Genomic DNA, 24,603 nt, shown 5'->3' on the forward strand with positions numbered 1-24,603 from the left:
TTGTAGGGGCTGTTGATTGGAGTACACTAAAACAAACCTGATCTCTCTAGGATATTCAGAAGCCAAGTTATAAGCCCACAAATGTGTAACTGGACTACTTCTTTAAATTGACACCAGATCCGGTGACGTTTGGGACATGGTTTGACCCCCTTAGGAAAGTGCTATCATCATGAAACGTTCAGATCACTTACAACTCAATAGATTCTACCTTCCTGTAACTTTTCAGCCTGATTGGACCTTGTTTTCACACAAATGAACCCAGAATGATGTGAAATTGTGCTTCGTGCAACATAATTCTGGGTGCCATTTAAAAACCATAAGTGCTAATGACTCCATTGCTTTTTGTGGTTGTAGGGGCTGTTGATTGGAGTACACTAAAACAAACCTGATCTCTCTAGGACATTCAGAAGCCAAGTTATAAGCCCACAAATGTGTAACTGGACTACTTCTTTAAATTGACACCAGATCCGGTGACCTTTGGGACATAGTTTGACCCCTTATAGGAATGTGCAATCATCATGAAACATTCAGATCACTTACAACTCAATATATTTTACCTTCTTGTAACGTTTCAGCATGATTGGACCTTGTTTTCACACAAATGGACACAGAATGATGTGAAATTGTGCTTCGTGCAACATAATTCTGGGTGCCATTTACAAACCATAAGTGCTAATGACTCCATTCCTTTTTGTGGTTGTAGGGGCTGTTGATTGGAGTACATTAAAACAAACCTGATCTCTCTAGTATATTCAGAAGCCAAGTTATAAGCCCACAAAGGTGTAACTGGACTACTTCTTTAAAGTGACACGAGGCCCGGTGACCTATGGGACATGGTTTAACCCCCTATAGGAATGTGCGATCATCATGAAACGTTCAGATCACTTACAACTCAATAGATTCTACCTTCTTGTAACGTTTCAGCCTGATTGGACCTTGTTTTCACACAAATGAACCCAGAATGATGTGAAATTGTGCTTCGTGCAACATAATTCTGGGTGCCATTTAAAAACCATAAGTGCTAATGACTCCATTCTTTTTTGTGGTTGTAGGGGCTGTTGATTGGAGTACACTAAAACAAACCTGATCTCTCTAGGATATTCAGAAGCCAAGTTATAAGCCCACAAATGTGTAACTGGACTACTTCTTTAAATTGACACCAGATCCGGTGACCTTTGGGACATGGTTTGACCCCCTTAGGAAAGTGCTATAATCATGAAACGTTCAGATCACTTACAACTCAATAGATTCTACCTTCCTGTAACGTTTCTAGCTGATTGGACCTTGTTTTCACACAAATGAACCCAGAATGATGTGAAATTGTGCTTCATGCAATATAATTCTGGGTGCCATTTAAACACCATAAGTGCTAATGACTCCATTCCTTTTTGTGGTTGTAGGGGCTGTTGATTGGAGTACAGTAAAACAAACCTGATCTCTCTAGGACATTCAGAAGCAAAGTTATAAGCCCACAAATGTGTAACTGGACTACTTCTTTAAATTGACACCAGATCCGGTGACCTTTGGGACATGGTTTGACCCCCTTAGGAAAGTGCTATCATCATGAAACGTTCAGACCACTTACAACTCAATAGATTCTACCTTCCTGTAACGTTTCAGCCTGATTGGACCTTGTTTTCACAAAAATGAACCCAGAATGATGTGAAATTGTGCTTCGTGCAACATAATTCTGGGTGCCATTTAAAAACCATAAGTGCTAATGACTCCATTCCTTTTTGTGGTTGTAGGGGCTGTTGATTGGAGTACACTAAAACAAACCTGATCTCTCTAGGACATTCAGAAGCCAAGTTATAAGCCCACAAATGTGTAACTGGACTACTTCTTTAAAGTGACACCAGGCCTGGTGACCTTTGGGACATGGTTTGACCCCCTATAGGAATGTGCGATCATCATGAAACTTTCAGATCACTTACAATTCAATAGATTCTACCTTCTTGTAACGTTTCAGCCTGATTGGACCTTGTATTCACACAAATGGACCCAGAATTATGTGAAATTGTGCTTCGTGCAACATAATTCTGGGTGCCATTTACAAACCATAAGTGCTAATGACTCCATTCCTTTTTGTGGTTGTAGGGGCTGTTGATTGGAGTACATTAAAACAAACCTGATCTCTCTAGGACATTCAGAAGCCAAGTTATAAGCCCACAAATGTGTAACTGGACTACTTCTTTAAATTGACACCAGATCCGGTGACCTTTGGGACATGGTTTGACCCCCTTAGGAAAGTGCTATCATCATGAAACGTTCAGATCACTTACAACTCAATAGATTCTACCTTCCTGTAATGTTTCAGCCTGATTGGACCTTGTTTTCACACAAATGAACCCAGAATGATGTGAAATTGTGCTTCGTGCAACATAATTCTGGGTGCCATTTAAAAACCATAAGTGCTAATGACTCCATTCCTTTTTGTGGTAATGGGGGCTGATAATTGGAGTACTCTAAAACAAACCTGACCTCTCTAGGATATTCAGAAGCCAAGTTTTAAGCCCACAACGGTGTAACTGGACTACTTTTTTAAAGTGACACCAGGCCCGGTGACCTTTGGGACATGGTTTGACCCGCTATATGAATGTGCAATCATCATGAAACGTTCAGATCACTTACAACTCAATAGATTCTACCTTCCTGTAACGTTTCAGCCTGATTGGACCTTGTTTTCACACAAAGGAACCCAGCATGATGTGAAATTGTGCTTCGTGCAACATAATTCTGGGTGCCATTTAAAAACCATAAGTGCTAATGACTCCATTCCTTTTTGTGGTTGTAGGGGCTGTTGATTGGAGTACATTAAAACAAACCTGATCTCTCTAGGACATTCAGAAGCCAAGTTATAAGCCCACAAAGGTGTAACTGGACTACTTCTTTAAAGTGACACCAGATCCAGTGACCTATGGGACATGGTTTGACCACCTTAGGAAAGTGCTATCATCATGAAACGTTCAGATCACTTACAACTCAATAGATTCTACCTTCCTGTAACGTTTCAGCCTGATTGGACCTTGTTTTCACACAAATGAACCCAGAATGATGTGAAATTGTGCTTCGTGCAACATAATTCTGGGTGCCATTTAAAAACCATAAGTGCTAATGACTCCATTCCTTTTTGTGGTTGTAGGGGCTGTTGATTGGAGTACACTAAAACAAACCTGATCTCTCTAGGTCATTCAGAAGCCAAGTTATAATCCCACAAATGTGAAACTGGACTACTTCTTTAAAGTGACAACAGGCCCGGTGACCTATGGGACAGGGTTTGACCCCCTATAGGAATGTGAGATCATCATGAAACGTTCAGATCACTTACAACTCAATAGAGTCTACCTACCTGTAACGTTTCAGCCTGATTGGACCTTGTTTTCACACAAATGAACCCAGAATGATGTGAAATTGTGCTTTGTGCAACATAATTCTGTGTGCCATTTAAAAACCATAAGTGCTAATGACTCCATTCCTTTTTGTGGTTGTAGGGGCTGTTGATTGGAGTACATTAAAACAAACCTGATCTCTCTAGTATATTCAGAAGCCAAGTTATAAGCCCACAAAGGTGTAATTGGACTACTTCTTTAAAGTGACACGAGGCCCGGTGACCTATGGGACATGGTTTGACCCCCTATAGGAATGTGCGATCATCATGAAACGTTCAGATCACTTACAACTCAATAGATTCTACCTTCTTGTAACGTTTCAGCCTGATTGGACCTTGTTTTCACACAAATGAACCCAGAATGATGTGAAATTGTGCTTCGTGCAACATAATTCTGGGTGCCATTTAAAAACCATAAGTGCTAATGACTCCATTCCTTTTTGTGGTTGTAGGGGCTGTTGATTGGAGTACACTAAAACAAACCTGATCTCTCTAGGATATTCAGAAGCCAAGTTATAAGCCCACAAATGTGTAACTGGACTACTTCTTTAAATTGACACCAGATCCGGTGACGTTTGGGACATGGTTTGACCCCCTTAGGAAAGTGCTATCATCATGAAACGTTCAGATCACTTACAACTCAATAGATTCTACCTTCCTGTAACTTTTCAGCCTGATTGGACCTTGTTTTCACACAAATGAACCCAGAATGATGTGAAATTGTGCTTCGTGCAACATAATTCTGGGTGCCATTTAAAAACCATAAGTGCTAATGACTCCATTGCTTTTTGTGGTTGTAGGGGCTGTTGATTGGAGTACACTAAAACAAACCTGATCTCTCTAGGACATTCAGAAGCCAAGTTATAAGCCCACAAATGTGTAACCGGACTACTTCTTTAAATTGACACCAGATCCGGTGACCTTTGGGACATAGTTTGACCCCTTATAGGAATGTGCAATCATCATGAAACATTCAGATCACTTACAACTCAATAAATTTTACCTTCTTGTAACGTTTCAGCATGATTGGACCTTGTTTTCACACAAATGGACACAGAATGATGTGAAATTGTGCTTCGTGCAACATAATTCTGGGTGCCATTTACAAACCATAAGTGCTAATGACTCCATTCCTTTTTGTGGTTGTAGGGGCTGTTGATTGGAGTACACTAAAACAAACCTGATCTCTCTAGGACATTCAGAAGCCAAGTTATAAGCCTACAAATGTGTAACTGGACAACTTCATTAAAGTGACACCAGGCCTGGTGACCTTTGGGACATGGTTTTACCCCCTATAGGAATGTGCGATCATCATGAAAAGTTCAGATCACTTACAACTCAATAGATTCTTCCTTCTTGTAACGGCACAGCCTGATTGGACCTTGTTTTCACACAAATGGACCCAGAATGATGTGAAATTGTGCTTCGTGCAACATAATTCTGGGTGCCATTTACAAACCATGAGTGCTAATGACTCCATTCCTTTTTGTGGTTGTAGGGGCTGTTGATTGGAGTACACTAAAACAAACCTGATATCTCTAGGATATTCAGAAGCCAAGTTATAAGCCCACAAATGTGTAACTGGACTACTTCTTTAAAGTGACACCAGGCCCGGTGACCTTTGGGACATGGTTTGACCCCCTTAGGAAAGTGCTATCATCATGAAACGTTCAGATCACTTACAACTCAATAGATTCTACCTTCCTGTAACGTTTCAGCCTGATTGGTCCTTGTTTTCACACAAATGAACCCAGAATGATGTGAAATTGTGCTTCGTGCAACATAATTCTGAGTACCATTTAAAAACCATAAGTGCTAATGACTCCATTCCGTTTTGTGGTTGTAGGGGCTGTTGATTGGAGTACACTAAAACAAACCTGATCTCTCTAGGACATTCAGAAGCCAAGTTATAAGCCCACAAATGTGTAACTGGACTACTTCTTTAAATTGACACCAGATCCTGTGACCTTTGGGACATGGTTTGACCCCTTATAGGAATGTGCGATCATCATAAAACATTCAGATCACTTACAACTCAATAGATTTTACCTTCTTGTAACGTTTCAGCCTGATTGGACCTTGTTTTCACACAAATGAACCCAGAATGATGTGAAATTGTGCTTTGTGCAACATAATTCTGGGTGCCATTTAAAAACCATAAGTGCTAATGACTCCATTCCTTTTTGTGGTTGTAGGGGCTGTTGATTGGAGTACATTAAAACAAACCTGATCTCTCTAGGATATTCAGAAGCTAAGTTATAAGCCCACAAAGGTGTAACTGGACTACTTCTTTAAAGTGACACGAGGCCCGGTGACCTATGGGACATGGTTTGACCCCCTATAGGAATGTGCGATCATCATGAAACGTTCAGATCACTTGCAATTCAATAGATTCTACCTTCTTGTAACGTTTCAGCCTGATTGGACCTTGTATTCACACAAATGGACCCAGAATTATGTGAAATTGTGCTTCGTGCAACATAATTCTGGGTGCCATTTACAAACCATAAGTGCTAATGACTCCATTCCTTTTTGTGGTTGTAGGGGCTGTTGATTGGAGTACATTAAAACAAACCTGATCTCTCTAGGACATTCAGAAGCCAAGTTATAAGCCCACAAATGTGTAACTGGACTACTTCTTTAAATTGACACCAGATCCGGTGACCTTTGGGACATGGTTTGACCCCCTTAGGAAAGTGCTATCATCATGAAACGTTCAGATCACTTACAACTCAATAGATTCTACCTTCCTGTAACGTTTCAGCCTGATTGGACCTTGTTTTCACACAAATGAACCCAGAATGATGTGAAATTGTGCTTCGTGCAACATAATTCTGGGTGCCATTTAAAAACCATAAGTGCTAATGACTCCATTCCTTTTTGTGGTAATGGGGGCTGATAATTGGAGTACTCTAAAACAAACCTGACCTCTCTAGGATATTCAGAAGCCAAGTTTTAAGCCCACAAAGGTGTAACTGGACTACTTCTTTAAAGTGACACCAGGCCCGGTGACCTTTGGGACATGGTTTGACCCGCTATAGGAATGTGCAATCATCATGAAACGTTCAGATCACTTACAACTCAATAGATTCTACCTTCCTGTAACGTTTCAGCCTGATTGGACCTTGTTTTCACACAAAGGAACCCAGAATGATGTGAAATTGTGCTTCGTGCAACATAATTCTGGGTGCCATTTAAAAACCATAAGTGCTAATGACTCCATTCCTTTTTGTGGTTGTAGGGGCTGTTGATTGGAGTACACTAAAACAAACCTGATCTCTCTAGGATATTCAGAAGCCAAGTTATAAGCCCACAAATGTGTAACTGGACTACTTCTTTAAATTGACACCAGATCCGGTGACGTTTGGGACATGGTTTGACCCCCTTAGGAAAGTGCTATCATCATGAAACGTTCAGATCACTTACAACTCAATAGATTCTACCTTCCTGTAACTTTTCAGCCTGATTGGACCTTGTTTTCACACAAATGAACCCAGAATGATGTGAAATTGTGCTTCGTGCAACATAATTCTGGGTGCCATTTAAAAACCATAAGTGCTAATGACTCCATTGCTTTTTGTGGTTGTAGGGGCTGTTGATTGGAGTACACTAAAACAAACCTGATCTCTCTAGGACATTCAGAAGCCAAGTTATAAGCCCACAAATGTGTAACTGGACTACTTCTTTAAATTGACACCAGATCCGGTGACCTTTGGGACATAGTTTGACCCCTTATAGGAATGTGCAATCATCATGAAACATTCAGATCACTTACAACTCAATATATTTTACCTTCTTGTAACGTTTCAGCATGATTGGACCTTGTTTTCACACAAATGGACACAGAATGATGTGAAATTGTGCTTCGTGCAACATAATTCTGGGTGCCATTTACAAACCATAAGTGCTAATGACTCCATTCCTTTTTGTGGTTGTAGGGGCTGTTGATTGGAGTACACTAAAACAAACCTGATCTCTCTAGGACATTCAGAAGCCAAGTTATAAGCCCACAAATGTGTAACTGGACTACTTCTTTAAATTGACACCAGATCCGGTGACGTTTGGGACATGGTTTGACCCCCTTAGGAAAGTGCTATCATCATGAAACGTTCAGATCACTTACAACTCAATAGATTCTACCTTCCTGTAACTTTTCAGCCTGATTGGACCTTGTTTTCACACAAATGAACCCAGAATGATGTGAAATTGTGCTTCGTGCAACATAATTCTGGGTGCAATTTAAAAACCATAAGTGCTAATGACTCCATTGCTTTTTGTGGTTGTAGGGGCTGTTGATTGGAGTACACTAAAACAAACCTGATCTCTCTTGGACATTCAGAAGCCAAGTTATAAGCCCACAAATGTGTAACTGGACTACTTCTTTAAATTGACACCAGATCTGGTGACCTTTGGGACATAGTTTGACCCCTTATAGGAATGTGCAATCATCATGAAACATTCAGATCACTTACAACTCAATATATTTTACCTTCTTGTAACGTTTCAGCATGATTGGACCTTGTTTTCACACAAATGGACACAGAATGATGTGAAATTGTGCTTCGTGCAACATAATTCTGGGTGCCATTTACAAACCATAAGTGCTAATGACTCCATTCCTTTTTGTGGTTGTAGGGGCTGTTGATTGGAGTACACTAAAACAAACCTGATCTCTCTAGGACATTCAGAAGCCAAGTTATAAGCCCACAAATGTGTAACTGGACAAATTCATTAAAGTGACACCAGGCCTGGTGACCTTTGGGACATGGTTTTACCCCCTATAGGAATGTGCGATCATCATGAAAAGTTCAGATCACTTACAACTCAATAGATTCTTCCTTCTTGTAACGGCACAGCCTGAATGGACCTTGTTTTCACACAAATGAACCCAGAATGATGTGAAATTGTGCTTCGTGCAACATAATTCTGGGTGCCATTTAAAAACCATAAGTGCTAATGACTCCATTCCTTTTTGTGGTTGTAGGGGCTGTTGATTGGAGTACACTAAAACAAACCTGATCTCTCTAGGACATTCAGAAGCCAAGTTATAAGCCCACAAATGTGTAACTGGACTACTTCTTTAAATTGACACCAGATCCTGTGACCTTTGGGACATGGTTTGACCCCTTATAGGAATGTGCGATCATCATGAAACATTCAGATCACTTACAACTCAATAGATTCTACCTTCTTGTAACGTTTCAGCCTGATTGGACCTTGTTTTCACACAAATGAACCCAGAATGATGTGAAATTGTGCTTTGTGCAACATAATTCTGGGTGCCATTTAAAAACCATAAGTGCTAATGACTCCATTCCTTTTTGTGGTTGTAGGGGCTGTTGATTGGAGTACATTAAAACAAACCTGATCTCTCTAGGATATTCAGAAGCTAAGTTATGAGCCCACAAAGGTGTAACTGGACTACTTCTTTAAAGTGACACGAGGCCCGGTGACCTATGGGACATGGTTTGACCCCCTATAGGAATGTGCGATCATCATGAAACGTTCAGATCACTTACAATTCAATAGATTCTACCTTCTTGTAACGTTTCAGCCTGATTGGACCTTGTATTCACACAAATGGACCCAGAATTATGTGAAATTGTGCTTCGTGCAACATAATTCTGGGTGCCATTTACAAACCATAAGTGCTAATGACTCCATTCCTTTTTGTGGTTGTAGGGGCTGTTGATTGGAGTACATTAAAACAAACCTGATCTCTCTAGGACATTCAGAAGCCAAGTTATAAGCCCACAAACGTGTAACTGGACTACTTCTTTAAATTGACACCAGATCCGGTGACCTTTGGGACATGGTTTGACCCCCTTAGGAAAGTGCTATCATCATGAAACGTTCAGATCACTTACAACTCAATAGATTCTACCTTCCTGTAACGTTTCAGCCTGATTGGACCTTGTTTTCACACAAATGAACCCAGAATGATGTGAAATTGTGCTTCGTGCAACATAATTCTGGGTGCCATTTAAAAACCATAAGTGCTAATGACTCCATTCCTTTTTGTGGTAATGGGGGCTGATAATTGGAGTACTCTAAAACAAACCTGACCTCTCTAGGATATTCAGAAGCCAAGTTTTAAGCCCACAAAGGTGTAACTGGACTACTTCTTTAAAGTGACACCAGGCCCAGTGACCTTTGGGACATGGTTTGACCCGCTATAGGAATGTGCAATCATCATGAAACGTTCAGATCACTTACAACTCAATAGATTCTACCTTCCTGTAACGTTTCAGCCTGATTGGACCTTGTTTTCACACAAAGGAACCCAGAATGATGTGAAATTGTGCTTCGTGCAACATAATTCTGGGTGCCATTTAAAAACCATAAGTGCTAATGACTCCATTCCTTTTTGTGGTTGTAGGGGCTGTTGAATGGAGTACATTAAAACAAACCTGATCTCTCTAGGACATTCAGAAGCCAAGTTATAAGCCCACAAAGGTGTAACTGGACTACTTCTTTAAAGTGACACCAGATCCAGTGACCTATGGGACATGGTTTGACCACCTTAGGAAAGTGCTATCATCATGAAACGTTCAGATCACTTACAACTCAATAGATTCTACCTTCCTGTAACGTTTCAGCCTGATTGGACCTTGTTTTCACACAAATGAACCCAGAATGATGTGAAATTGTGCTTCGTGCAACATAATTCTGGGTGCCATTTAAAAACCATAAGTGCTAATGACTCCATTCCTTTTTGTGGTTGTAGGGGCTGTTGATTGGAGTACACTAAAACAAACCTGATCTCTCTAGGTCATTCAGAAGCCAAGTTATAATCCCACAAATGTGTAACTGGACTACTTCTTTAAAGTGACACCAGGCCCGGTGACCTTTGGGACAGGGTTTGACCCCCTATAGGAATGTGCGATCATCATGAAACGTTCAGATCACTTACAACTCAATAGAGTCTACCTTCCTGTAACGTTTCAGCCTGATTGGACCTTGTTTTCACACAAATGAACCCAGAATGATGTGAAATTGTGCTTTGTGCAACATAATTCTGTGTGCCATTTAAAAACCATAAGTGCTAATGACTCCATTCCTTTTTGTGGTTGTAGGGGCTGTTGATTGGAGTACATTAAAACAAACCTGATCTCTCTAGTATATTCAGAAGCCAAGTTATAAGCCCACAAAGGTGTAACTGGACTACTTCTTTAAAGTGACACGAGGCCCGGTGACCTATGGGACATGGTTTGACCCCCTATAGGAATGTGCGATCATCATGAAACTTTCAGATCACTTACAACTCAATAGATTCTACCTTCTTGTAACGTTTCAGCCTGATTGGACCTTGTTTTCACACAAATGAACGCAGAATGATGTGAAATTGTGCTTCGTGCAACATAATTCTGGGTGCCATTTAAAAACCATAAGTGCTAATGACTCCATTCCTTTTTGTGGTTGTAGGGGCTGTTGATTGGAGTACAGTAAAACAAACCTGATCTCTCTAGGATATTCAGAAGCCAAGTTATAAGCCCACAAATGTGTAACTGGACTACTTCTTTAAATTGACACCAGATCCGGTGACGTTTGGGACATGGTTTGACCCCCTTAGGAAAGTGCTATCATCATGAAACGTTCAGATCACTTACAACTCAATAGATTCTACCTTCCTGTAACTTTTCAGCCTGATTGGACCTTGTTTTCACACAAATGAACCCAGAATGATGTGATATTGTGCTTCGTGCAACATAATTCTGGGTGCCATTTAAAAACCATAAGTGCTAATGACTCCATTGCTTTTTGTGGTTGTAGGGGCTGTTGATTGGAGTACACTAAAACAAACCTGATCTCTCTAGGACATTCAGAAGCCAAGTTATAAGCCCACAAATGTGTAACTGGACTACTTCTTTAAATTGACACCAGATCCGGTGACCTTTGGGACATAGTTTGACCCCTTATAGGAATGTGCAATCATCATGAAACATTCAGATCACTTACAACTCAATATATTTTACCTTCTTGTAACGTTTCAGCATGATTGGACCTTGTTTTCACACAAATGGACACAGAATGATGTGAAATTGTGCTTCGTGCAACATAATTCTGGGTGCCATTTACAAACCATAAGTGCTAATGACTCCATTCCTTTTTGTGGTTGTAGGGGCTGTTGATTGGAGTACACTAAAACAAACCTGATCTCTCTAGGACATTCAGAAGCCAAGTTATAAGCCCACAAATGTGTAACTGGACAACTTCATTAAAGTGACACCAGGCCTGGTGACCTTTGGGACATGGTTTTACCCCCTATAGGAATGTGCGATCATCATGAAAAGTTCAGATCACTTACAACTCAATAGATTCTTCCTTCTTGTAACGGCACAGCCTGATTGGACCTTGTTTTCACACAAATGGACCCAGAATGATGTGAAATTGTGCTTCGTGCAACATAATTCTGGGTGCCATTTAAAAACCATAAGTGCTAATGACTCCATTCCTTTTTGTGGTTATAGGGGCTGTTGATTGGAGTAGACTAAAACAAACCTGATCTCTCTAGGACATTCAGAAGCCAAGTTATAAGCCCACAAATGTGTAACTGGACAACTTCATTAAAGTGACACCAGGCCTGGTGACCTTTGGGACATGGTTTTACCCCCTATAGGAATGTGCGATCATCATGAAAAGTTCAGATCACTTACAACTCAATAGATTCTTCCTTCTTGTAACGGCACAGCCTGATTGGACCTTGTTTTCACACAAATGGACCCAGAATGATGTGAAATTGTGCTTCGTGCAACATAATTCTGGGTGCCATTTAAAAACCATAAGTGCTAATGACTCCATTCCTTTTTGTGGTTATAGGGGCTGTTGATTGGAGTAGACTAAAACAAACCTGATCTCTCTAGGTCATTCAGAAGCCAAGTTATAATCCCACAAATGTGTAACTGGACTACTTCTTTAAAGTGACACCAGGCCCGGTGACCTTTGGGACAGGGTTTGACCCCCTATAGGAATGTGCGATCATCATGAAACGTTCAGATCACTTACAACTCAATAGAGTCTACCTTCCTGTAACGTTTCAGCCTGATTGGACCTTGTTTTCACACAAATGAACCCAGAATGATGTGAAATTGTGCTTTGTGCAACATAATTCTGTGTGCCATTTAAAAACCATAAGTGCTAATGACTCCATTCCTTTTTGTGGTTGTAGGGGCTGTTGATTGGAGTACATTAAAACAAACCTGATCTCTCTAGTATATTCAGAAGCCAAGTTATAAGCCCACAAAGGTGTAACTGGACTACTTCTTTAAAGTGACACGAGGCCCGGTGACCTATGGGACATGGTTTGACCCCCTATAGGAATGTGCGATCATCATGAAACTTTCAGATCACTTACAACTCAATAGATTCTACCTTCTTGTAACGTTTCAGCCTGATTGGACCTTGTTTTCACACAAATGAACGCAGAATGATGTGAAATTGTGCTTCGTGCAACATAATTCTGGGTGCCATTTAAAAACCATAAGTGCTAATGACTCCATTCCTTTTTGTGGTTGTAGGGGCTGTTGATTGGAGTACACTAAAACAAACCTGATCTCTCTAGGATATTCAGAAGCCAAGTTATAAGCCCACAAATGTGTAACTGGACTACTTCTTTAAATTGACACCAGATCCGGTGACGTTTGGGACATGGTTTGACCCCCTTAGGAAAGTGCTATCATCATGAAACGTTCAGATCACTTACAACTCAATAGATTCTACCTTCCTGTAACTTTTCAGCCTGATTGGACCTTGTTTTCACACAAATGAACCCAGAATGATGTGATATTGTGCTTCGTGCAACATAATTCTGGGTGCCATTTAAAAACCATAAGTGCTAATGACTCCATTGCTTTTTGTGGTTGTAGGGGCTGTTGATTGGAGTACACTAAAACAAACCTGATCTCTCTAGGACATTCAGAAGCCAAGTTATAAGCCCACAAATGTGTAACTGGACTACTTCTTTAAATTGACACCAGATCCGGTGACCTTTGGGACATAGTTTGACCCCTTATAGGAATGTGCAATCATCATGAAACATTCAGATCACTTACAACTCAATATATTTTACCTTCTTGTAACGTTTCAGCATGATTGGACCTTGTTTTCACACAAATGGACACAGAATGATGTGAAATTGTGCTTCGTGCAACATAATTCTGGGTGCCATTTACAAACCATAAGTGCTAATGACTCCATTCCTTTTTGTGGTTGTAGGGGCTGTTGATTGGAGTACACTAAAACAAACCTGATCTCTCTAGGACATTCAGAAGCCAAGTTATAAGCCCACAAATGTGTAACTGGACAACTTCATTAAAGTGACACCAGGCCTGGTGACCTTTGGGACATGGTTTTACCCCCTATAGGAATGTGCGATCATCATGAAAAGTTCAGATCACTTACAACTCAATAGATTCTTCCTTCTTGTAACGGCACAGCCTGATTGGACCTTGTTTTCACACAAATGGACCCAGAATGATGTGAAATTGTGCTTCGTGCAACATAATTCTGGGTGCCATTTAAAAACCATAAGTGCTAATGACTCCATTCCTTTTTGTGGTTATAGGGGCTGTTGATTGGAGTAGACTAAAACAAACCTGATCTCTCTAGGACATTCAGAAGCCAAGTTATAAGCCCACAAATGTGTAACTGGACTACTTCTTTAAATTGACACCAGATCCTGTGACCTTTGGGACATGGTTTGACCCCTTATAGGAATGTGCGATCATCATGAAACATTCAGATCACTTACAACTCAATAGATTCTACCTTCTTGTAACGTTTCAGCCTGATTGGACCTTGTTTTCACACAAATGAACCCAGAATGATGTGAAATTGTGCTTTGTGCAACATAATTCTGGGTGCCATTTAAAAACCATAAGTGCTAATGACTCCATTCCTTTTTGTGGTTGTAGGGGCTGTTGATTGGAGTACATTAAAACAAACTTGATCTCTCTAGGATATTCAGAAGCTAAGTTATAAGCCCACAAAGGTGTAACTGGACTACTTCTTTAAAGTGACACGAGGCCCGATGACCTATGGGACATGGTTTGACCCCCTATAGGAATGTGCTATCATCATGAAACGTTCAGATCACTTACAATTCAATAGATTCTACCTTCTTGTAACGTTTCAGCCTGATTGGACCTTGTATTCACACAAATGGACCCAGAATTATGTGAAATTGTGCTTCGTGCAACATAATTCTGGGTGCCATTTACAAACCATAAGTGCTAATGACTCCATTCCTTTTTGTGGTTGTAGGGGCTGTTGATTGGAGTACATTAAAACAAACCTGATCTCTCTAGGACATTCAGAAGCCAAGTTATAAGCCCACAAATGTGTAACTGGACTACTTCTTTAAATTGACACCAGATCTGGTGACCTTTGGGACATGGTTTGACCCCCTTAGGAAAGTGCTATCATCATGAAACGTTCAGATCACTTACAACTCAATAGATTCTACCTTCCTGTAACGTTTCAGCCTGATTGGACCTTGTTTTCACACAAATGAACCCAGAATGATGTGAAATTGTGCTTCGTGCAACATAATTCTGGGTGCCATTTAAAAACCATAAGGGCTAATGACTCCATTCCTTTTTGTGGTAATGGGGGTTGATAATTGGAGTACTCTAAAACAAACCTGACCTCTCTAGGATATTCAGAAGCCAAGTTTTAACCCCACAAAGGTGTAACTGGACTACTTCTTTAAAGTGACACCAGGCCCGGTGACCTTTGGGACATGGTTTGACCCGCTATAGGAATGTGCAATCATCATGAAACGTTCAGATCACTTACAACTCAATAGATTCTACCTTCCTGTAACGTTTCAGCCTGATTGGACCTTGTTTTCACACAAAGGAACCCAGAATGATGTGAAATTGTGCTTCGTGCAACATAATTCTGGGTGCCATTTAAAAACCATAAGTGCTAATGACTCCATTCCTTTTTGTGGTTGTAGGGGCTGTTGATTGGAGTACATTAAAACAAACATGATCTCTCTAGGACATTCAGAAGCCAAGTTATAAGCCCACAAAGGTGTAACTGGACTACTTCTTTAAAGTGACACCAGATCCAGTGACCTATGGGACATGGTTTGACCACCTTAGGAAAGTGCTATCATCATGAAACGTTCAGATCACTTACAACTCAATAGATTCTACCTTCCTGTAACGTTTCAGCCTGATTGGACCTTGTTTTCACACAAATGAACCCAGAATGATGTGAAATTGTGCTTCGTGCAACATAATTCTGGGTGCCATTTAAAAACCATAAGTGCTAATGACTCCATTCCTTTTTGTGGTTGTAGGGGCTGTTGATTGGAGTACACTAAAACAAACCTGATCTCTCTAGGACATTCAGAAGCCAAGTTATAATCCCACAAATGTGTAACTGGACTACTTCTTTAAAGTGACACCAGGCCCGGTGACCTTTGGGACAGGGTTTGACCCCCTATAGGAATGTGCGATCATCATGAAACGTTCAGATCACTTACAACTCAATAGAGTCTACCTTCCTGTAACGTTTCAACCTGATTGGACCTTGTTTTGACACAAATGAACCCAGAATGATGTGAAATTGTGCTTTGTGCAACATAATTCTGTGTGCCATTTAAAAACCATAAGTGCTAATGACTCCATTCCTTTTTGTGGTTGTAGGGGCTGTTGATTGGAGTACATTAAAACAAACCTGATCTCTCTAGTATATTCAGAAGCCAAGTTATAAGCCCACAAAGGTGTAACTGGACTACTTCTTTAAATTGACACCAGATCCGGTGACGTTTGGGACATGGTTTGACCCCCTTAGGAAAGTGCTATCATCATGAAACGTTCAGATCACTTACAACTCAATAGATTCTACCTTCCTGTAACTTTTCAGCCTGATTGGACCTTGTTTTTACACAAATGAACCCAGAATGATGTGAAATTGTGCTTCGTGCAACATAATTCTGGGTGCCATTTAAAAACCATAAGTGCTAATGACTCCATTCCTTTTTGTGGTTGTAGGGGCTGTTGATTGGAGTACACTAAAACAAACCTGATCTCTCTAGGACATTCAGAAGCCAAGTTATAAGCCCACAAATGTGTAACTGGACTACTTCTTTAAATTGACACCAGATCCGGTGACCTTTGGGACATAGTTTGACCCCTTATAGGAATGTGCAATCATCATGAAACATTCAGATCACTTACAACTCAATATATTTTACCTTCTTGTAACGTTTCAGCATGATTGGACCTTGTTTTCACACAAATGGACACAGAATGATGTGAAATTGTGCTTTGTGCAACATAATTCTGGGTGCCATTTACAAACCATAAGTGCTAATGACTCCATTCCTTTTTGTGGTTGTAGGGGCTGTTGATTGGAGTACACTAAAACAAACCTGATATCTCTTGGATATTCAGAAGCCAAGTTATAAGCCCACAAATGTGTAACTGGACTACTTCTTTAAAGTGACACCAGGCCCGGTGACCTTTGGGACATGTTTTGACCCCCTTAGGAAAGTGCGATCATCATGAAACATTCAGATCACTTACAACTCAATAGATTCTACCTTCTTGTAACGTTTCAGCCTGATTGGACCTTGTTTTCACACAAATGAACCCAGAATGATGTGAAATTGTGCTTTGTGCAACATAATTCTGGGTGCCATTTAAAAACCATAAGTGCTAATGACTCCATTCCTTTTTGTGGTTGTAGGGGCTGTTGATTGGAGTACATTAAAACAAACCTGATCTCTCTAGGATATTCAGAAGCTAAGTTATAAGCCCACAAAGGTGTAACTGGACTACTTCTTTAAAGTGACACGAGGCCCGGTGACCTATGGGACATGGTTTGACCCCCTATAGGAATGTGCGATCATCATGAAACGTTCAGATCACTTACAACTCAATAGATTCTACCTTCGTGTAACGTTTCAGCCTGACTGGACCTTGTTTTCACACAAATGAACCCAGAATGATGTGAAATTGTGCTTTGTGTAACATAATTCTGGGTGCCATTTACAAACCATAAGTGCTAATGACTCCATTCCTTTTTGTGGTTGTAGGGGCTGTTGATTGGAGTACACTAAAACAAACCTGATCTCTCTAGGACATTCAGAAGCCAAGTTATAAGCCCACAAATGTGTAACTGGACTACTTCTTTAAATTGACACCAGATCCTGTGACCTTTGGGACATGGTTTGACCCCTTATAGGAATGTGCGATCATCATGAAACATTCAGATCACTTACAACTCAATAGATTCTACCTTCTTGTAACGTTTCAGCCTGATTGGACCTTGTTTTCACACAAATGAACCCAGAATGATGTGAAATTGTGGTTTGTGCAACATAATTCTGGGTGCCATTTAAAAACCATAAGTGCTAATGACTCCATTCCTTTTTGTGGTTGTAGGGGCTGTTGATTGGAGTACATTAAAACAAACCTGATCTCTCTAGGACATTCAGAAGCCAAGTTATAAGCCCACAAATGTGTAACTGGACTACTTCTTTAAATTGACACCAGATCCGGTGACCTTTGGGACATGGTTTGACCCCCTTAGGAAAGTGCTATCATCATGAAACGTTCAGATCACTTACAACTCAATAGATTCTACCTTCCTGAAACGTTTCAGCCTGATTGGACCTTGTTTTCACACAAATGAACCCAGAATGATGTGAAATTGTGCTTCGTGCAACATAATTCTGGGTGCCATTTAAAAACCATAAGTGCTAATGACTCCATTCCTTTTTGTGGTAATGGGGGCTGATAATTGGAGTACTCTAAAACAAACCTGACCTCTCTAGGATATTCAGAAGCCAAGTTTTAAGCCCACAAAGGTGTAACTGGACTACTTCTTTAAAGTGACACCAGGCCCGGTGACCTTTGGGACATGGTTTGACCCGCTATAGGAATGTGCAATCATCATGAAACGTTCAGATCACTTACAACTCAATAGATTCTACCTTCCTGTAACGTTTCAGCCTGATTGGACCTTGTTTTCACACAAATGAACCCAGAATGATGTGAAATTGTGCTTCGTGCAACATAATTCTGGGTGCCATTTAAAAACCATAAGTGCTAATGACTCCATTGCTTTTTGTGGTTGTAGGGGCTGTTGATTGGAGTACACTAAAACAAACCTGATCTCTCTAGGACATTCAGAAGCCAAGTTATAAGCCCACAAATGTGTAACTGGACTACTTCTTTAAATTGACACCAGATCCGGTGACCTTTGGGACATAGTTTGACCCCTTATAGGAATGTGTAATCATCATGAAACATTCAGATCACTTACAACTCAATATATTTTACCTTCTTGTAACGTTTCAGCATGATTGGACCTTGTTTTCACACAAATGGACACAGAATGATGTGAAATTGTGCTTCGTGCAACATAATTCTGGGTGCCATTTACAAACCATAAGTGCTAATGACTCCATTCCTTTTTGTGGTTGTAGGGGCTGTTGATTGGAGTACACTAAAACAAACCTGATCTCTCTAGGACATTCAGAAGCCAAGTTATAAGCCCACAAATGTGTAACTGGACTACTTCTTTAAATTGACACCAGATCCGGTGACGTTTGGGACGTGGTTTGACCCCCTTAGGAAAGTGCTATCATCATGAAACGTTCAGATCACTTACAACTCAATAGATTCTACCTTCCTGTAACTTTTCAGCCTGATTGGACCTTGTTTTCACACAAATGAACCCAGAATGATGTTAAATTGTGCTTCGTGCAACATAATTCTGGGTGCCATTTAAAAACCATAAGTGCTAATGACTCCATTGCTTTTTGTGGTTGTAGGGGCTGTTGATTGGAGTACACTAAAACAAACCTGATCTCTCTAGGACATTCAGAAGCCAAGTTATAAGCTCACAAATGTGTAACTGGACTACTTCTTTAAATTGACACCAGATCCGGTGACCTTTGGGACATAGTTTGACCCCTTATAGGAATGTGCAATCATCATGAAACATTCAGATCACTTACAACTCAATATATTTTACCTTCTTGTAACGTTTCAGCATGATTGGACCTTGTTTTCACACAAATGGACACAGAATGATGTGAAATTGTGCTTCGTGCAACATAATTCTGGGTGCCATTTACAAACCATAAGTGCTAATGACTCCATTCCTTTTTGTGGTTGTAGGGGCTGTTGATTGGAGTACACTAAAACAAACCTGATCTCTCTAGGACATTCAGAAGCCAAGTTATAAGCCCACAAATGTGTAACTGGACAACTTCATTAAAGTGACACCAGGCCTGGTGACCTTTGGGACATGGTTTGACCCCCTTAGGAAAGTGCTATCATCATGAAACGTTCAGATCACTTACAACTCAATAGATTCTACCTTCCTGTAACGTTTCAGCCTGATTGGACCTTGTTTTCACACAAATGAACCCAGAATGATGTGAAATTGTGCTTCGTGCAACATAATTCTGGGTGCCATTTAAAAACCATAAGGGCTAATGACTCCATTCCTTTTTGTGGTAATGGGGGCTGATAATTGGAGTACTCTAAAACAAACCTGACCTCTCTAGGATATTCAGAAGCCAAGTTTTAAGCCCACAAAGGTGTAACTGGACTACTTCTTTAAAGTGACACCAGGCCCGGTGACCTTTGGGACATGGTTTGACCCGCTATAGGAATGTGCAATCATCATGAAACGTTCAGATCACTTACAACTCAATAGATTCTACCTTCCTGTAACATTTCAGCCTGATTGGACCTTGTTTTCACACAAAGGAACCCAGAATGATGTGAAATTGTGCTTCGTGCAACATAATTCTGGGTGCCATTTAAAAACCATAAGTGCTAATGACTCCATTCCTTTTTGTGGTTGTAGGGGCTGTTGATTGGAGTACATTAAAACAAACCTGATCTCTCTAGGACATTCAGAAGCCAAGTTATAAGCCCACAAAGGTGTAACTGGACTACTTCTTTAAAGTGACACCAGATCCAGTGACCTATGGGACATGGTTTGACCACCTTAGGAAAGTGCTATCATCATGAAACGTTCAGATCACTTACAACTCAATAGATTCTACCTTCCTGTAACGTTTCAGCCTGATTGGACCTTGTTTTCACACAAATGAACCCAGAATGATGTTAAATTGTGCTTCGTGCAACATATTTCTGGGTGCCATTTAAAAACCATAAGTGCTAATGACTCCATTCCTTTTTGTGGTTGTAGGGGCTGGTTATTGGAGTACACTAAAACAAACCTGATCTCTCTAGGACATTCAGAAGCCAAGTTATTATCCCACAAATGTGTAACTGGACTACTTCTTTAAAGTGACACCAGGCCTGGTGACCTTTGGGACAGGGTTTGACCCCCTATAGGAATGTGCGATCATCATGAAACGTTCAGATCACTTACAACTCAATAGAGTCTACCTTCCTGTAACGTTTCAGCCTGATTGGACCTTGTTTTCACACAAATGAACCCAGAATGATGTGAAATTGTGCTTTGTGCAACATAATTCTGTGTGCCATTTAAAAACCATAAGTGCTAATGACTCCATTCCTTTTTGTGGTTGTAGGGGCTGTTGATTGGAGTACATTAAAACAAACCTGATCTCTCTAGTATATTCAGAAGCCAAGTTATAAGCCCACAAAGGTGTAACTGGACTACTTCTTTAAATTGACACCAGATCCGGTGACGTTTGGGACATGGTTTGACCCCCTTAGGAAAGTGCTATCATCATGAAATGTTCAGATCACTTACAACTCAATAGATTCTACCTTCCTGTAACTTTTCAGCCTGATTGGACCTTGTTTTCACACAAATGAACCCAGAATGATGTGAAATTGTGCTTCGTGCAACATAATTCTGGGTGCCATTTAAAAACCATAAGTGCTAATGACTCCATTGCTTTTTGTGGTTGTAGGGGCTGTTGATTGGAGTACACTAAAACAAACCTGATCTCTCTAGGACATTCAGAAGCCAAGTTATAAGCCCACAAATGTGTAACTGGACTACTTCTTTAAATTGACACCAGATCCGGTGACCTTTGGGACATAGTTTGACCCCTTATAGGAATGTGCAATCATCATGAAACATTCAGATCACTTACAACTCAATATATTTTACCTTCTTGTAACGTTTCAGCATGATTGGACCTTGTTTTCACACAAATGGACACAGAATGATGTGAAATTGTGCTTCGTGCAACATAATTCTGGGTGCCATTTACAAACCATAAGTGCTAATGACTCCATTCCTTTTTGTGGTTGTAGGGGCTGTTGATTGGAGTACACTAAAACAAACCTGATCTCTCTAGGACATTCAGAAGCCAAGTTATAAGCCCACAAATGTGTAACTGGACAACTTCATTAAAGTGACACCAGGCCTGGTGACCTTTGGGACATGGTTTTACCCCCTATAGGAATGTGCGATCATCATGAAAAGTTCAGATCACTTACAACTCAATAGATTCTTCCTTCTTGTAACGGCACAGCCTGATTGGACCTTGTTTTCACACAAATGGACCCAGAATGATGTGAAATTGTGCTTCGAGCAACATAATTCTGGGTGCCCTTTACAAACCATAAGTGCTAATGACTCCATTCCTTTTTTTGGTTGTAGGGGCTGTTGATTGGAGTACACTAAAACAAACCTGATATCTCTAGGATATTCAGAAGCCAAGTTATAAGCCCACAAATGTGTAACTGGACTACTTCTTTAAAGTGACACCAGGCCCGGTGACCTTTGGGACATGGTTTGACCCCCTTAGGAAAGTGCGATCATCATGAAACATTCAGATCACTTACAACTCAATAGATTCTACCTTCTTGTAACGTTTCAGCCTGATTGGACCTTGTTTTCACACAAATGAACCCAGAATGATGTGAAATTGTGCTTTGTGCAACATAATTCTGGGTGCCATTTAAAAACCATAAGTGCTAATGACTCCATTCCTTTTTGTGGTTGTAGGGGCTGTTGATTGGAGTACATTAAAACAAACCTGATCTCTCTAGGATATTCAGAAGCTAAGTTATAAGCCCACAAAGGTGTAACTGGACTACTTCTTTAAAGTGACACGAGGCCCGGTGACCTATGGGACATGGTTTGACCCCCTATAGGAATGTGCGATCATCATGAAACGTTCAGATCACTTACAACTCAATAGATTCTACCTTCGTGTAACGTTTCAGCCTGACTGGACCTTGTTTTCACACAAATGAACCCAGAATGATGTGAAATTGTGCTTTGTGCAACATAATTCTGGGTGCCATTTACAAACCATAAGTGCTAATGACTCCATTCCTTTTTGTGGTTGTAGGGGCTGTTGATTGGAGTACACTAAAACAAACCTGATCTCTCTAGGACATTCAGAAGCCAAGTTATAAGCCCACAAATGTGTAACTGGACTACTTCTTTAAATTGACACCAGATCCTGTGACCTTTGGGACATGGTTTGACCCCTTATAGGAATGTGCGATCATCATGAAACATTCAGATCACTTACAACTCAATAGATTCTACCTTCTTGTAACGTTTCAGCCTGATTGGACCTTGTTTTCACACAAATGAACCCAGAATGATGTGAAATTGTGCTTTGTGCAACATAATTCTGGGTGCCATTTAAAAACCATAAGTGCTAATGACTCCATTCCTTTTTGTGGTTGTAGGGGCTGTTGATTGGAGTACATTAAAACAAACCTGATCTCTCTAGGATATTCAGAAGCCAAGTTATAAGCCCACAAAGGTGTAACTGGACTACTTCTTTAAAGTGACACGAGGCCCGGTGACCTATGGGACATGGTTTGACCCCCTATAGGAATGTGCGATCATCATGAAACGTTCAGATCACTTACAACTCAATAGATTCTACCTTTGTGTAACGTTTCAGCCTGACTGGACCTTGTTTTCACACAAATGAACCCAGAATGATGTGAAATTGTGCTTTGTGCAACATAATTCTGGGTGCCATTTACAAACCATAAGTGCTAATGACTCCATTCCTTTTTGTGGTTGTAGGGGCTGTTGATTGGAGTACACTAAAACAAACCTGATCTCTCAAGGACATTCAGAAGCCAAGTTATAAGCCCACAAATGTGTAACTGGACAACTTCTTTAAAGTGACACCAGGCCTGGTGACCTTTGGGACATGGTTTTACCCCCTATAGGAATGTGCGATCATCATGAAACGTTCAGATCACTTACAACTCAATAGATGCTACCTTCTTGTAACGGTACAGCCTGATTGGACCTTGTTTTCACACAAATGGACCCAGAATGATGTGAAATTGTGCTTCGTGCAACATAATTCTGGGTGCCATTTACAAACCATAAGTGCTAATGACTCCATGCCTTTTTGTGGTTGTAGGGGCTGTTGATTGGAGTACACTAAAACAAACCTGATCTCTCTAGGACATTCAGAAGCCAAGTTATAAGCCCACAAATGTGTAACTGGACTACTTCTTCAAAGTGACACCAGGCCCGGTGACCGTTGGGACATGGTTTGACCCCCTATAGGAATGTGCGATCATCATGAAACGTTCAGATCACTTACAACTCAATAGAGTCTTCCTTCCTGTAAGTTTTCAGCCTGATTGGACCTTGTTTTCACACAAATGAACCCAGAATGATGTGAAATTGTGCTTCGTGCAACATAATTCTGGGAGCAATTTACAAACCATAAGTGCTAATGACTCCATTCCTTTTTGTGGTTGTAGGGGCTGTTGATTGGAGTACATTAAAACAAACCTGATCTCTCTAGGACATTCAGAAGCCAAGTTATAAGCCCACAAATGTGTCACTAGACTACTTCTTTAAATTGACACCAGATCCGGTGACGTTTGGGACATGGTGTGACCGTCTTAGGAATGTGCAATCATCATGAAACGTTCAGATCACTTACAACTCAATAGATTCTACCTTCCTGTAATGCTTCAGCGTGATTGGACCTTGTTTTCACACAAATGAACCCAGAATGATGTGAAATTGTGCTTCGTGCAACATAATTCTGGGTGCCATTTAAAAACCATAAGTGCTAATGACTCCATTCCTTTTTGTGGTTGTAGGGGCTGTTGATTGGAGTACACTAAAACAAACCTGATCTCTCTAGGACATTCAGAAGCCAAGTTATAAGCCCACAAATGTGTAACTGGACAACTTCTTTAAAGTGACACCAGGCCTGGTGACCTTTGGGAAATGGTTTTACCCCCTATAGGAATGTGCGATCATCATGAAACGTTCAGATCACTTACAACTCA

Source organism: Nothobranchius furzeri, chromosome 10, assembly GCF_043380555.1.
Source record: "Nothobranchius furzeri strain GRZ-AD chromosome 10, NfurGRZ-RIMD1, whole genome shotgun sequence".
Classification (NCBI taxonomy): domain Eukaryota; kingdom Metazoa; phylum Chordata; class Actinopteri; order Cyprinodontiformes; family Nothobranchiidae; genus Nothobranchius; species Nothobranchius furzeri.